The sequence below is a fragment of the Delphinus delphis genome, chromosome X (genome assembly GCF_949987515.2).
Source record: "Delphinus delphis chromosome X, mDelDel1.2, whole genome shotgun sequence".
NCBI classification, from domain to species: domain Eukaryota; kingdom Metazoa; phylum Chordata; class Mammalia; order Artiodactyla; family Delphinidae; genus Delphinus; species Delphinus delphis.
Window position 1 is genome coordinate 16,184,311 of NC_082704.1, and position 15,897 is coordinate 16,200,207.

Here is a 15,897-nt window from a genome sequence, read left to right on the forward strand (position 1 = left end):
TACTGAGCCTGCGCTCTAGAGCCTGCGAGCCACAACTACTGAGCCCGCATGCCACAACTACTGAAACCTACACGCCTAGAGCCCATGCTCTGCAACAAGAGAAGCCACCATAATGAGAAGCCCACGCACCACAACGAAGAGTAGCCCCTGCTCACCGCAGCTAGAGAAAGCCCGCATGCAGCAACGAAGACCCAATGCAGCCAAAAATAAATAAATTAATAAATTAATAAAAAAATACCACAGACTAAATGGCATAAACAACAGAATTTATTTCTCACCATTCTGGAGGCTAGAAATCCAGGATCGAGGTGTTGGCAGGTTTGGTTTCTTCTGAGACCTCTCTCCTAGGCTTGCAGATGGCTGCCCTCTCACTGTGCCCTCTCATGAACTTTCCTCTGTTTGTGTGCATCCCTGATCTCTCTCGTGTATAAAAATTTTCTTTTCTTATAAGAACACCAGTCAGATTGGATTAGGGCCCATCCTAAAGGTCTCATTTGAACTTACTTATTTCTTTAAAGGCCCTATCTCCAAATACAGTCACATTCTGAGGTACTGAGGGTTAGGGCTTCAATATATGAATTTGGGAGGAACACAGTTCATCTCATAACAGTTTTTGATCTCGTTTATGAATGTATGGGAGTTTATTGTACTAAACTCTTTGGTTTTGTGTATGTTTGAAAATTTATATTAAATACAACATTGTAGAAGAGGACATAAAAGTAGACCTGAACAAATTGACATACATGCCCCATGAATAAGAAGACTCTTCAATAAGTGGTGCTGGGAAAACTGGACAGCTACATGTAAAAGTATGAGATTAGATCACTCCCTAACACCATACACAAAAAAAAGCTCAAAATGGAATAAAAACCTAAATGTAAGGCCAGACACTATCAAACTCTGAGAGGAAAACATAGGCAGAACACTCTATGACATAAATCACAGCAAGATCCTTTTTGACCCACCTCCAAGAGAAATGGAAATAAAAACAAAAATAAACAAATGAGACCTAATGAAACTTAAAAGCTTTTGCACAGCAAAGGAAACCATAAACAAGACGAAGACAACCCTCAGAATGGGAGAAAATATTTGCAAATGAAGCAACTGACAAAGGATTAATCTCCAAACTTTACAAGCAGCTCATGCAGCTCAATAACAAAAAACCAAACAACACAATCCAAAAATGGGCAGAAGACCTAAATAAACATTTCTCCAAAGAAGATATACAGACTGCCAACAAACACATGAAAGAATGCTCGACATCATTAATCATTAGAGAAATGCAAATCAAGACTACAATGAGATATCATCTCACACTGGTCATAATGGCCATCATCAAAAAATCTAGAAACAATAAATGCTGGAGAGGGTGTGGAGAAAAGGGAACACTCTTGCACTGCTGGTGGGAATGTGAATTGGTTCAGCCACTATGGAGAACAGTATGGAGGTTCCTTAAAAAGCTACAAGAAGTACCATATGACCCAGCAATCCCACTACTGGGCATATACCCTGAGAAAACCATAATTCAAAAAGGGTCGTGTGGACTTCCCTGGTGGCGCAGTGGTTGAGAGTCCACCTGCCGATGCAGGGGAGGCGGGTTCGTGCCCCGTTCCGGGAAGATCCCACATGCCGCGGAGCGGCTGGGCTCGTGAGCCATGGCCGCTGAGCCTGCGCGTCCGGAGCCTGTGCTCCGCAATGGGGGAGGCCACAACAGTGAGAGGCCTGCGTACCGCAAAAAAAAAAAAAAAAAAAAAAAAAAAAAAAAAAAAAAAGATCATGTACCAAAATGTTCATTGCAGCTCTATTACAATAGGCCGGAGATGGAAACAACCTAAGTGCCCATCATCAGATGAATGGATAAAGAAGATGTGGTACATATACACAATGGAATATTACTCAGCCATAAAAAGAAATGAAATTGAGCTATTTGTAATGAGGTGGATAGACCTAGAGTCTGTCATACACAGTGAAGTAAGTCAGAAAGAGAAAGACAAATACCGTGTGCTAACACATATATGTGGAATTTAAGAAAAAAATGTCATGAAGAACCTAGGGATAAGACAGGAATAAAGACACAGACCTACTGGAGAACGGACTTGAGGATATGGGGAGGGGGAAGGGTGAGCTGTGACAAAGCGAGAGAGAGGCATGGACATATATACACTACCAAACGTAAGGTTGATAGCTAGTGGGAAGCAGCCGCATAGCACAGGGAGATCAGCTTGGTGCTTTGTGACCACCTGGAGGGGTGGGATAGGGAGGGTGGGAGGGAGGGAGACGTAAGAGGGAAGAGATATGGGAACATATGTATATGTATAACTGATTCACTTTGTTATAAAGCAGAAACTAACACACCATTGTAAAGCAATTATAGCCCAATAAAGATGTTAAAAAAAAAAAGACTCACCATCAGAAAGATATGTTTTCCATAAATAAATTTATAATTTTTAACACATCTTTATAAATATACCTGTTTCTTTGCCTGAAACTGTACAAGCTTATATAGAAAAATAAGTAAACAAGAATAGCAGGGAAAACTCTGTAAATATAGAGCAGTGTGGAGTAGAGCAGCCTTATTGGATATTAAAACATACTCTAGAGCCTCAAAACTTAAAACAATGTGAAACTAGTACATGGAAGGAAACAAAAATCCAAAAACAGGCCCAAATGCATGTGGCAATTTAATATATGATAAAGGCATCTTCTCAAATCGATGGGGGTAAAAATGAACTTTCTAATCAATGACATCAGGACAACTGAGTAGCTATTTGGAAAAAGGTTAAATTTGATCCATACTTCATACCATATATCAAGATAAAATCTAAATAGATCAAAGATTTAAATTTTAAAAAATTAAGCCATAAAAGTACTAATGGTAAACCTTGAAGTGAAGCAGGCCTTTCTAATTATGACACAAATCCAGAGGCCATTTAAACACTGATTGACAAATTTCACTTCGCCAAAATAAATAATTTCTCATGGCAAATAACACATACACATACACCATAAGCAAAGACAAAGGATAAATGGGGAAAATATTTGTAATTCATATCACAAAGGGATAATTTTCCTAGTTTTTAAAGAGTTTCTAGAGATTGAGGAAAAGGGACAATAACCAGTATTTTTTTCAAAAAGTGTGTGGAGCTACATGGAAAGATAGTTTATTTAAAAAAAAAAGAATACCCTGAAACATCTGAAAAGATACTCAACTTCTCTCATAATATGAAAAGTTCAAATTTAAAACTACACTGAGATTCTTTTTCTCACTTATCAATTTGTCTAAAATCAAAAAGTTTGACACCGTACTCTGTTGGTGAGCCTGGGGAAAATAGGAACGCTCATACATTGTGAGTAGGAATGCAAATTGGTACAACACTTGTATTAGGTTGGTAGGTGTGCCATTACAAAGTACCAGACACTAGGTGGCTTATAAGAACAGAAATTTATTTGAATTTATTTTCTCACAATTCTGGAGGCTACAAGTCTGAAATCAAAGTGCTGGAAGGGTTGGTTCCTTCTGAGACCTCTCTCCTTGTCTTGTAAGTGGCCATCTTCTCTTCCCTGTGTCTTCACATGGTCTTCCTTCTGTACATGTCTATGTCTTAATGTCCTCTACTTGTAGGGACACTAGTCATATTGGATTAGGGCCCACCCTAATGACCTCATTTCAACTTAATTACCTCTTTATAAACCCTATCTCCAAATAGAGTCACATTCTGAGTAACTGGGGGTTAGGACTTAAACACTTGAATTTTGGAGGACACAAATCAAATCATAACAACATTTATGGAAGGATATAGAAGTCGCTATAAAAATTACCAGTACATTACCCTTGTCCAGCAATTCCACCTCTGGAAATCGATCCTACAGATAAAATGACATACATATAAAATGACATATATATGAGGATATTCATTTCAAACTTTGTTCATAAAAGCAAAGAGTTGGAAACAACCCATGTCCACAAATAGGGGATTATTTGAGTCAACTGTATTTCACCTACACCGTGAAAAATTATGCAGCTGTAAAAAAAATCAGGAAGCTCTCCATGCAAAGCTAAAGAGAAATCAACAATGATATATGAAGTGAGAAAAGGAAGGCACAAAACAGCATGCAGTTTAACAGCATGCTACATATGTATGAGAAATACATTCGTATTTTCTTGTACAGTATTTGCATAAAGAAACACTGAAGGCTAAATAACAACAACAAAAAACTAATAAAATTGGTTACTGATAGGGATGTATGGGGGCACAGAATAGAGGGGACAGACGTGGAATTGAGCTTTTCCATATATTCTTTTTTATATAATTTTCATTTCTAAATCACGTACATTCAAAACAATTACAATTATTACACATAAAGTTTCCTAGTTCAGCCATGAAATTTCTAGTACAATATGAGACTAACTCTAATCCTTTTACTTTTGAGAATGGCTATTCTCAGTTTATCAAAGCTTCAAGTAGGGTTTTCAAAATCGTGCTCCTGTGAAATAAAGAAAATCCCCAGGGGTTGCAAGTGTTTTCTTTCTTCTTTTTCTTTGAAGAAAGGAACCGAGTTTAAGAGGGCTAGAGTGAGTCCAGTTGGATTTGACGTTGACCAAATAGGAGGTAGCCCAGATGCTATTGATCATCAGCACACATGCCCTTGAGTGTGCATCAATTCAAGCAAACAGAAGTGTGCCCTGCTGGGTGGAGGTGCCTGGATGGGGGTGGGGGGACCCGAGCGCACTGCCTCCAGCTAAGAGTGAAATTCCTTGAGAAAGCCCCCTTCCTGTCACAGAACTCACAGCACTCTGAGCCTGCTCGCAGCCCAACGGCCTCTCCGAGAATGCTACATTTAAAAGTGCGGTTTTTGGATGATTCCCAGAAGATTTTTGTGGTTGATGTAAGTGGAAATCACATTGCTATTATTCCTTTATTATTCATTCAATAATGGTCATTTGTGGACAGCCCATTAGCTGGAGATATTATGTCTTCTTTAGGACCAAAGGAGGACTGTAGGTTTTAGCTTTGGAAAAAGAAATCTGTATTTAATATCGCAGTGTAGCTCATGCTTTCCCACTAACCTTTCTTCTAGAACAGGTTCTCTTTTCTCAAGGGTTAACAACAGCCAATCTAAATATATGTAAGAAGACAAAGCAGAAATAACTTAGTTGTCCTACCCAAAAAGGTATTATTGCTCATTGAAATAATTTGCCTGTGAGTCTCACCCCATGAATATTTGTGGGGAGAAAACTGTGGTTCTGAGGGAAAGGAGAAGGGGAACGCTACCCTCCTTTTCTGAAGAAAACCTATGGGGTTTCGGAGGGTGGAGGGCAGTGGGTAGAATTATGCAGTTGTAATGAGAACTTCAGGAAGTAATGACAAGTATAAGAGAGAAAAATAGGATAAGAGACTATTTAGTTTGATTTAGTACTTATAGTTCAGGGTTCTTCATATAATTCCTAGCTACAAGATGACTGATACAATTATACCTCATCTCTTCAAGAAAGAACAAATGTGTTAAGTACATCATTTGGAGCTCATCTTTCAGTATCTTAAGAGATGTACATTTTGATGTCAGGATTTACGTACGAGCATTTGGAAATGTTCTACAATTTTATTGGAATCAAAAAAATGCTATTTGCTCTGATATTTACAGTAGCTGCTAACAAGGAACAAATAGTTCATTTCCTTTGAAATTCATACAAAATGCTGGTTGTTTTCCTTTATACATAAACTGACAACTGCTGTTGGGTGTGTAGGTAACGCATTTTTCAAATAAGTATTTCATTTTTATTTGAATCATGTGCTTTGTGGGTGATGACTGCATGGTTTCAGCTGCTGTTTTGCTGTCTCTTCCTTTCACTTTTATTTGCAAAAGGCATTTCTAGCTCCACGGACCTGATGATTTGTTTTTGTAGCAAATAGCTTCCATTAGAGGTATGAGGCATTTCCTATTCTTTCTTGGAACTGTATTTAAGGGGTGGAAAATGTCTTTTGAGTAGTTTATCCATTTGCAGGCTGGTGGTGTACACTCACAGTGCTCCAGTACCTGAATTAGTGAGCTGGGGATTCAAAAGACACTGCTTTAGGCTAAATTTTTAATAGATATTTCAAGCTACTCAAAGAGAAATCTTTGACAAAAAGTGACAGAAGAGCTTTCTGAATATACAGCTCAAATACAGATCCAATTAAATGGGGGGGGGGTGGGAGGCACAGTACCCTAGCTTCACAAAATTCACCTTCCGAGGAGCTGATTCTAGCAACTTGAAGCCAGCGTGATTTGGCTTTAAGTCAGACTGTTCCTTCCAGCTGCAACACACCGTGTTCCTTGGGAAGATAATGGGAGAGATTTGATACCCAGCAATTTGGGTGTCACAGCATCTGATCCCGTTTGCTCTGTGGAGGGCTGCTCTGTAAGTAGCAATCGTGGCATTACCGAGAGTGGCAGTAGCACTGACTGTGGTCCCATGGGCAGCTTAGTCTTGAGGGAAATGGAACCTTAAGTTAGCATACGGCCATCTAACTGTATCTTCTCTCCTTAACAGTAGTAGACTGATAATCATGATGATGATAATGATAATGAAAATGATGATGATAATAGTAGTAGTAGAGGGTCGCCAATGGATAACACAAAAATTTAAAAAGCAATTTCACATCCATTAGTTCATTTGATCCTCCATTCCACCCTGTGAGTGAAAGTAGGGAAAAGATGAATGCAGAGCTGGGACTTCCAATCCAGGATTCTTCCCACGACCCCACGTACAATTGTATCCGAAGACTCATCTGTCGGTAGCCGCCTAGTCCTGTAATATTGCCACTGCACATTAGTTCCTGTGGCCCTCAAAGGGCATAGAATTTGGCATACAGTAAGGCTTTAATGACTGTTATGAACCAATTAGTAGAAGTCTCAAGAGGCATGTATCAGTCCCAGGGACAATTGTTCTTCAAGATAAGATTTAAGAAAATAATTGGTTGCTTGGGAGGAAATAATGGCATCTTGGGCGTTAGTGTTGTTTTTACAGAAGGTACAGTAGTAGAAATATGATGATCAGATAGAATAATGTCACCTGGATTAGGCTAATTGACATCCAGAACCCTTTATTCCACCCCCAGTAGCATTATCTTAGTGAGTTTGCTGGTGTCCAAGATCTGGCTCAGGACTACAGACTCAGAAGCCTGATTTGTCAGCACTCCACAAATCTGAAGTCAGAAACTGGTATTTTAAAATCAGGAGGCCAGTGTTACCATTTACAGTGGGACTGGGAACACTAGGGTTCTCTCATCAGTTACATAATATGCCAAAGGGCAGAAGAGTCAGATTGAAAGGAATTAGATCTATGATCCTAGTACTGAATAGCCTGATAATGCATCTGTCTCCACAAAGGCCCTGTCATTGACACCTTTTAAGTCACTTATTCATTCATTTAGTCATTTCATTAACAAATTATTATTGAGATCCTAGTATGTTCCAGGCCCTGTTCCGGGCACAGTCGACTCTACCATATGGGTAAGTAAAGTTCTTGAGCAAGGGAACACTCTCGCCTGGGCAGTGCTGGCTGGGAGCTGCCAACTTGGGCTTCAGTGATTCCTTTTCCTCTCATTGCATGGTTGACAAACTCCCTTTGCGATTGACATGTCTTTAATTTGTTAATGCCTTCAGTTAGATTACTGAGAAGAGCGTCTGACCCCTGAAATGTCCTGGTTTTTTGAAGCTTCTTTGCATATCTGTAATCTGAGACACGGGGTGCTGATATTTGCATATGAACTCTCTGAGAATATTAGTCAAACTTTTCCTTTCTGAATTTCCAAGAGTCTTTGGGGATGCAGGATAGATATGGGACTCCAGAATTGCTGGAATATGCCCACCGAAGTTTAATCCAATGAAGAAAATCTGTTTGGTAAAAACCTCATCTTAGTTTTCAAGTCAATTTATTTGATGAAATTGATCACTGTTAAATATCAACAGCATCTCTAGTGTTGCACTTGGTAGGACTCTCCAGAATGATGATGGGAGTGGGTAAGCAGGAGGAGAAACGGAATAAGGTAACGATTTTAAAGATAACTGAAAATTCCCTGGTGGTCCAGTGGTTAGGACTCCATGCTTCCACTGCAGCGGACATGGATTTGATCCCTGGTTGGGGAACTAAGATCCCACAAGCTGTGTGGCATGGCCAAAAAAATTGAAGATTTTTGTGTTTTAGTTTTGCCTCTTTAACATGGGGACTGGGACTTTTCTGGATAGAAAAAGGGAGGATAAGACCAAAGCTAAGGCTTCTGAGCACTCAGAAAGAATAGAGAAGGTCAGGTTTCTAGCTTTACTAGGAACCTCCCAATAGCCACAGATACCAGTAGTAATAATGAGCATCCTTGGAGGGTGACCTCCTTTTAAGACTGAACTGTTTGCTTCTCTGAGGTTTAGATGGAGAGTTTTCAAAACAATAATCCCATCACCATACTTGACACAGTTCTGTCTGATATGCCTCCTGCCTGCTGCAGTTCTATCTTTGTAGAAGCATAGTGAAGGGGAAGAGCAGCTGTTGTTTGTGAATTCCCAAAAGCACATTTTTTTTTCTTTTTGCGGTACGTGGGCCTCTCACTGTTGTGGCCTCTCCCGTTGCGGAGCACAGGCTCCAGACGCCCAGGCTCAGTGGCCATGGCTCACGGGCCCAGCCACTCCGCGGCATGTGGGATCTTCCCGGACCGGGGCACGAACCCATGTCCCCTGCATTGGCAGGTGGACTCTACCACTGCACCACCAGGGAAGCCCCCAAAAGCACATTTTATTTTGATGGTTTTTGGAAGCTAAGGTCAAAATAAGAGGTTTGAAACATCTCAAGACTTACATTTACCTGATTGCTAAGTGACTGTATTGACCAGCACAGTGGGTACCTAGTGGCTTACCCAGTGAGAGAATATAGTGAGTCAGCTTACCCCATTCCCTTGGGAGCCCATCATAAAGGCCACCAGGCCTCATTTTCTGGAATGAGACAGAGGGGAAGCATTGCCAGGACTGAGCACTATTCAAGCTGGATAAGAAAGCCAAGAACTGCTTAGTGATTTTTTTATTGGTAGTGGTATTTACCCTTGGGATATTTGTCCAGGAGCTGGTTTTTCAATTTATAATGATGAGGAATCTTTTGTAGTTTTGTCAATAGCAAAATAGATACCCCCTCCCCTTCATAAAGAAAAACTCTTTCAACACCAGTGAAATGGAATTGCTCTGGTGTGGCAAAATGTACCTGGATTTGGGACTACAAAAACTGCACCATTTTAGGGGTGTGATCTTGGGCCAGTCACTTAACCCGTTATCTCCCTGAGCTGTGATATAAAGGATATAATGTATATTTGGAGTCTGATAAAACAGGAAGAAAATTTGACTCTGCTACTTCCAAGCTGTGTGGCCTTGGGCAAGTCACTTAACCTATCTCGGACTTAGTTCTATCAATGCTAAAAACTTGGACTTGGGGTGTCAGGAAAAACTTTCCAAATAATATACCATTTAAGTTGCTGAGTAGGAGCTAAGGAGGTGAAAAGTGGAAGCTAGGGGGAAGGGGGTTGTATGGTGGTTACACAAGGGAAAGATTGAAGGCCAATGTGCAAAAGAGAACATGGCCCTTTCATGGAAAAAAAAAGGTCAGTGTGAGTGAAGAATGGAGTGTTGAAAGGAAGATGGAGAGTAGCTTGAATTCAAGGTGGAGCAGAGGTGGTCAGCAGTTATATCATTTGGGTCAAGTGGTATATATATGAAGTTTGGGCTTTATCCTGAAGGTGATAGAGAATCACTAAAGAGCTTAAGAAGCTCAAAATGGGGATATTAGCATCTGTTAACTCATTAATTTATGCATTCATTTGCTCATCCAATATTTAATGAAATATGCGTTCTAAGTGCTGGAGATGCCAGGTAGAATCGGAATAATAGTTTCAAGTTCAGTGGCTCCAATTTTAGATAGCCAGCCTCTATCCTAACACATATGCCCAAACATCAATATTCCAGCCCGATAGAGAATGGTGGAGACAGACAGAAAGGATGGATACAAAAGATGTTAATGGGGTAGAATTTCTAGAAGCATTTGATGTCAGCCTGGATACAGGAGGTGAGTTGAGGAGCCTAGATAACATCCAAATTTCTGGCTTAAGTAATGGTGTGGATGGTGGACTCCATTCACCAAGACAGAGAAACAGAATAAAAGGAGCAAGTTTAGGGTGGGCAAGGAGTTTTGTTTTGGATTTATTGATGGGAATATGGGAATATGAATATATCTGGATTTGGGCAGACCTGAATTCTAGTCTCTGCTCTAAAAATTTTTTTAAAGTTTATTTTATTGAAATATAGCTGATTTACAATGTTGTGTTAATTTCTGCAGTACAGCAAAGTGATTCAGTTATACACATATACATTCTTTTTCATATTCTTTTCCATTATGGTTTATCACAGGATATTGAATATAGTTCCCTGTACTATACAGTAGGACCTTGTTGTTTATCCATCCTATATATAATAGTTTGCATCCGCTAATCACAAACTCCTAATCCACCCCTCCCCAACCTCCCCTCCCGCTTGGCAACCACAAGTCTGTTTTCTATGTCTGTGAGTCTGTTCCTGTTTTGTACATATGGTCATTTGTGTCATATTTTAGATTCTACATACAGGTGATTTCATATGGTACTTGTCTTTGTCTGACTTACTTCGCTTAGTATGATAATCTCTAGGTCCATCCATGTTGCTGCAAATGGCATTATTTCATTCTTTTTATGGCTGGGTAATATTCCATTGTTTATATATACCACATTTTCTTTATCCATTCATCTGTTAATGGCTGTTTAGGTTCTTTCCATATCTTGCCAGCTCTAACAATTTTAAGGTGTGGAACATTATGTGAGTCACTTCACCTCTCTGAGCCTGTGCGCTTATCACTAAAATTGCAATAATCATAGCACCTACCTCGTGAAATCATTGTAAAGATGAATGAAGTACCAGAGGTAAGGTTCCTGATGCAAAGAATGTGCTAAAAGCATGTTAATTCCCCTCTCCCTTGCTTAGAGACCTTTTTATTTCTATACTTTGCAAACCAACAGAGAACAGTCTTTCACCCTCAACTTGAAGTTTCTTTTGATAACACTTGATGTTGCAGCCCACCTCCAAGCAAAACAGAGCTGTGTTTCCCCTCATTTGCTCTTCCTCTGGGGCTTCCTGGGGTTAATTCATCCTGTTTTTCTGAGCGGCTTGCCCTTTGCTTAGTCAGCAGCCCCAGGGGATTTGCTCTTCCCCCCTGGAGTCATTAATCCTGAGAGGGTCCATAATAACTGTCTAGAGTTACCTAAAATTATGGTGGGCTTCCTTTAAGGAAGCAGATGGAAACAGCCAAACCCTTTATCTTTAACGACATTTAATTTAAAAAATTTTTAACTTGATACTTTAAAAAAAATTGAGGTATACTTTTCTTTTAAATTGAGGCATAGTTGATTTATAATATCATATTAGTTTCAGGTGTACAACATAGTGATTCACAATTTTTATAGATTATACTCCATTTGTAGTTATTATAAAATATTGGCTATATTCCCTGTGCTGTACAATATATCCTTGTAGCTTATTTATTTTATACATAGTTTATACCTCTTAATCCCCTACCCCAATCTTGCCCCTCACCTTTTCCCTTTCCCCACTGAAAACCACTAGTTTGTTCTCTATATCTGTGAGTCTGTACCTCTTTTGTTATATTCACTAGTTTGTTTTCTTTTTTAGATTCCACATATCATATATCATATAGTATTTGATATCATATAGTATTTGATATCATATAGATATCATATAGTGATATCATATAGTATTTGTCTTTCTCCATCTGACTTATTTCACTAAGCATAATACCCTCCAGGTCCATCCATATATATATCACATCTTCTTTATCCATTCATCTGTTAATGGACACTTAGGTTGCTTCCATGTCTTGACTATTGTAAATAATGCTCCTATGAACACTGGGGTGCATGTATCTTTTCAAATTAGTATTTTTGTTTTCTTTGGATGTATACCCAGGAGTGGAATTGCTGGATCATGCGGTAGTTTTATTTTTAGTTTTTTGAGAAAACTCCATAGTGTTTTTCATAGCGGCTGCACCAATTTACATTCCCGCCAACAGTGTTCAAGGGTTCCCTTTTCTCTACATCCTCGCCCGTGTTTATTTGTGTTCTTTTTGGTGACAGCCATTCTGACAGGTGTGAGGTGATATATCATTGTTTTTTAAAATATTTTTTATTGAAGTATAGTTGACTTACAATATTGTGTTAGTTTCAAGTGTACAGCAAAGTGATTCAGTTACACACACACGCACACACATACACACAAACATATATTCTTTTTCAGATTATTTTCCATTATAGGTTATTATAAGATATTGACTATAGTTTCCTCTGCTATAAGTAGGTCCTTGTTGTTTACCTATTTTATATATAGTAGTGTGTATATGTTAATCCCAAACTCTTAATTTATCTCTCTCCCCCGCCTCACCCCTGCTATCCCCTTTGGTAACCATATGTTTGTTTTCTATGTCTGTAAGTCTGTTTCCGTTTTATAAATAAGTTCATTTGCATCATTTCTTTACATTCCACATATAAGTGATGTCATATGATATTTGTCTTTCTCTGTCAGTATATCTCAGTGTTGTTTTGATTAGCATTTCCCTGATGATTAGCAATGTTGAGCATCTTTTCACATGCCTGTTGGCCATCTTTCTGTCTTCTTTGGAAAAATGTCTATTCAGGTCTTCTGCTCATTATTTAATTGGGTTGTTTGATTGATAGTGAGTTGTATGAGCTGCTCATATATTTTGGATATTAACCCCTTATTGGTCAAATCATTTGCAAATATTTTCTCCCATTCAGTAGGCTGACTTTTCATTTTGTCCATGGTTTCCTTTGCTGTGCAAAAGCTTTTAAGTTTAATTAGGTCCCACTTGTTTATTTTTTATTTTGTTTCCTTTGCCTTAGGAGACAGATCCAAAAAATATATTGCTACAATTTATGTCAAAGACTGTTCTGCCTATGTTTTCTTCTAGGAGTTTTATGGTTTCCAATCTTACATTCAGATCTTTAATCCATTTTGAGTTTATTTTGTATATGGTCTTAGAGAATGTTCTAACTTCATTCTTTTACATGTAGCTGTTCAGTTTTCCCAGCACCACTTATTGAAGAGACTGTCTTTTCTCCATTGTATATTCCTGCCTCCTTTGTCATAGATTAATTGATCAAAAGTGTGTGGTTTATTTCTGGGCTCTCTATTCTGTCCCATTGACCTATATGTCTGTTTTTGTACCAGTTGCATACTGTTTTGATTACTGTAGCTTTGTAGTGTAGTCTGAAGTCAGGGAGCATGATACTTCCAGCTCTGTTCTTCTTTCTCAAGATTGTTTTGGCTATTTGGGGGTTTTGTGTTTCCATACATATTTTAAAATTATTTGTTATAGTTCTGTGAAAAATGCTACTGGTATTTTAATAGGGGTCGCATTGTATCTGTAGGTTGCCTTGAGTAGTATGGTCATTTTAACAATATTAATTCTTCCAATCCAAGAACATGGTATATCTTTCCATCTGTTTGCGTGGTCTCCAATTTCTTTCATCAGTGTCTTATAGTTTTCTAAGAATAGGTCCTTTACCTCCTTAGGTAAGTTTGTTGTTTTGGTGCAATCATAAATGGAATTGTTTCCTTAATTTCTCTTTCTAATACTTCATTTTTAATGTATAGAAATGCAACTTTACCAAATTCATTGATGAGCTCTAGTAGTTTTTTGGTGGCATCTTTAGGATTTTCTATGTATAGTATCATGTCATCTGCACACACTATATCTTGGTGTGGGCCTCTTTGGATTGACTATGTTTGGGACTTTCTGTGCTTCTTGGTCTTGGACACCTGTTTCCTTTCCAAGTTAGGGAAGTTTTCAGTTAATATTTCTTCAAATATGTTCTCTGCCTCTTTCTCTCTCTCTCTTATCCTTCTGGGATCCCTATAATGCAAATGTTAGTACACTTGATGTTATTCTAGAGGTCTCTTAAACTGTCCTCATTTCTCTTCATTCTTTTTTCTTTTCAGCTTCAGTGACTTCCACTACTCTGTCTTCCAGCTCACTGATCCATTCCTCTGTATCATCTAGTCTACTATTGATTCCTTCCAGTGTATTTTTTCTTTCAGTTATCATATTATTCATCTCTATTTGGTTGTTCTTAACATTTTCTAACTCTTTATTAAAAACTCCTCACTTCTTGATGTTCATCCATTTTTCTCCTGAGTTCTTTGATCATCTTTACAATCATTACCTTGAACTCTTTCTTGGGTAGATTTCCTATCGCCACTTCACTTAGTTCTTCTTCTGGGGTTTTATCTTGTTCCTTCATTTGGGATATGTTCCTCTGTTGCCTCATTTTGCCTAATTTGTTCTTTATTTCTATGTATCTGATAGGTTGGTTATGTTTCCTGATCTTGGAGAAGTGACCTTTTGTAGGAGATGTCCTATGCATCCGAGCAGTGCACTCCCCTCTAGTCACCAGCTATATGCTCTAGGGGTGCCCCCATGTGGCTGCGTGGGTCCTTCTGTTGTAGCAGGTTGACTACAATGTGTGGTTTCGTAGGTGTGGCTGGCCCTAAGTCTGGTTGGTTGCCAGGTTTTGCCTTGTGTAGAGGCTACTGGCTGCTGGTTGGTGGGGATGGGTCACAAGGTGGCTGTCTGTGGAACACCTGGGGCACCAAAGCTAGTGCTGGCTCACTGGAGTCAGGGTCCAGGAGATCCCAGGGCTGGTGCTTGACAACCACAGGGTGAAGCCAAGTCCTGGGGCTAGTGCTGGCCCATTGGTAGGCAGAGCTGAGTCCAGGGGTCTGGCTGCAGGACCCAGGGGTCTCAGAGCTGGTGTTGGCCTGCTGGTAGGTGGGGTCTGGGCTCATCTGGTCCTTGGGCTAGTGCTGGTCTGTTGGTAGGTGGGCTGTGTTGGCAGTCTGTGGTTGTCCTGGGGCTGGAGTCTGCCTGCTGCTGGTGGGTGAGGCTGGTCCCAAGGCTAGAACAGGCTTGCTGTTGGGCAGAGCCAAAGATCCTGGGGCTGGTGCCTGCTCAGTGGTGGGTAGATCTGGGTCCTGGGGTCTCTGGCTGCAGGGCCCAGAGGGTCCCAGGTCTAGTGCCTGTGCAATGGTGTGTGAGGCTGAGTCCTGGGCCCTCTGGTGGATAGGGCCATGTCCAGGGGTGGCTGTGGTCTCAGCTTGCTTGCTGGTAGGTGGAGTTGTGTCTCCCTGCAGTTAGATGTTTGGCCTGAGGCATCCCAGTAGTACTGGCGTTTACAGGTTGGTGGGGGTGGGCAGGGCTGGGTCCTGAGGCTAAGGAGCCAGAGGGAGGATTCCAAAATGGCATTTGCCTGCACCAGTCTCCACGTGGTAGAAGGACCTCCCAGAAATGGGTGCCGCCAGTGTCTATGTCCCCAGGGTGAACTCCAGTTGCCTCCTTCCTCTCTGGGCAGCTCTCCAAGATCAGCAGGTGGGTCTGACCCAGGCTCCTTTCACATTACTGCTTCTGCACTGGGTCCCAGAGCATGTGAGATTTTGTCTGTGCCCTTTAAGAGTGGAGTCGCTATTTCCCACAGCCCCTGGGTCCCCTGAAAGTAAGCCCTGCTGGCCTTCAAAGCCAAATGTTCTGGGGGCTTGTATTCCTGGCACAGGAACCCCAGGCTGGGCAGACCAATGTGGGGCTTAGACCCTTGGATCCTTGGGGAGAACCTCTGCAATTGTAATTATTCTCTTGTTTGTGGGTCACCCACCTAGGGGTATTTGTCTTGACTATGCTGTGACTCCACCCCTCCTACCTGTTTCATCATGGTTCCTTCTTTATATCTTTAGTTATAGAAGATCTTTTCTGGTAGGTTCCAGTCTTTT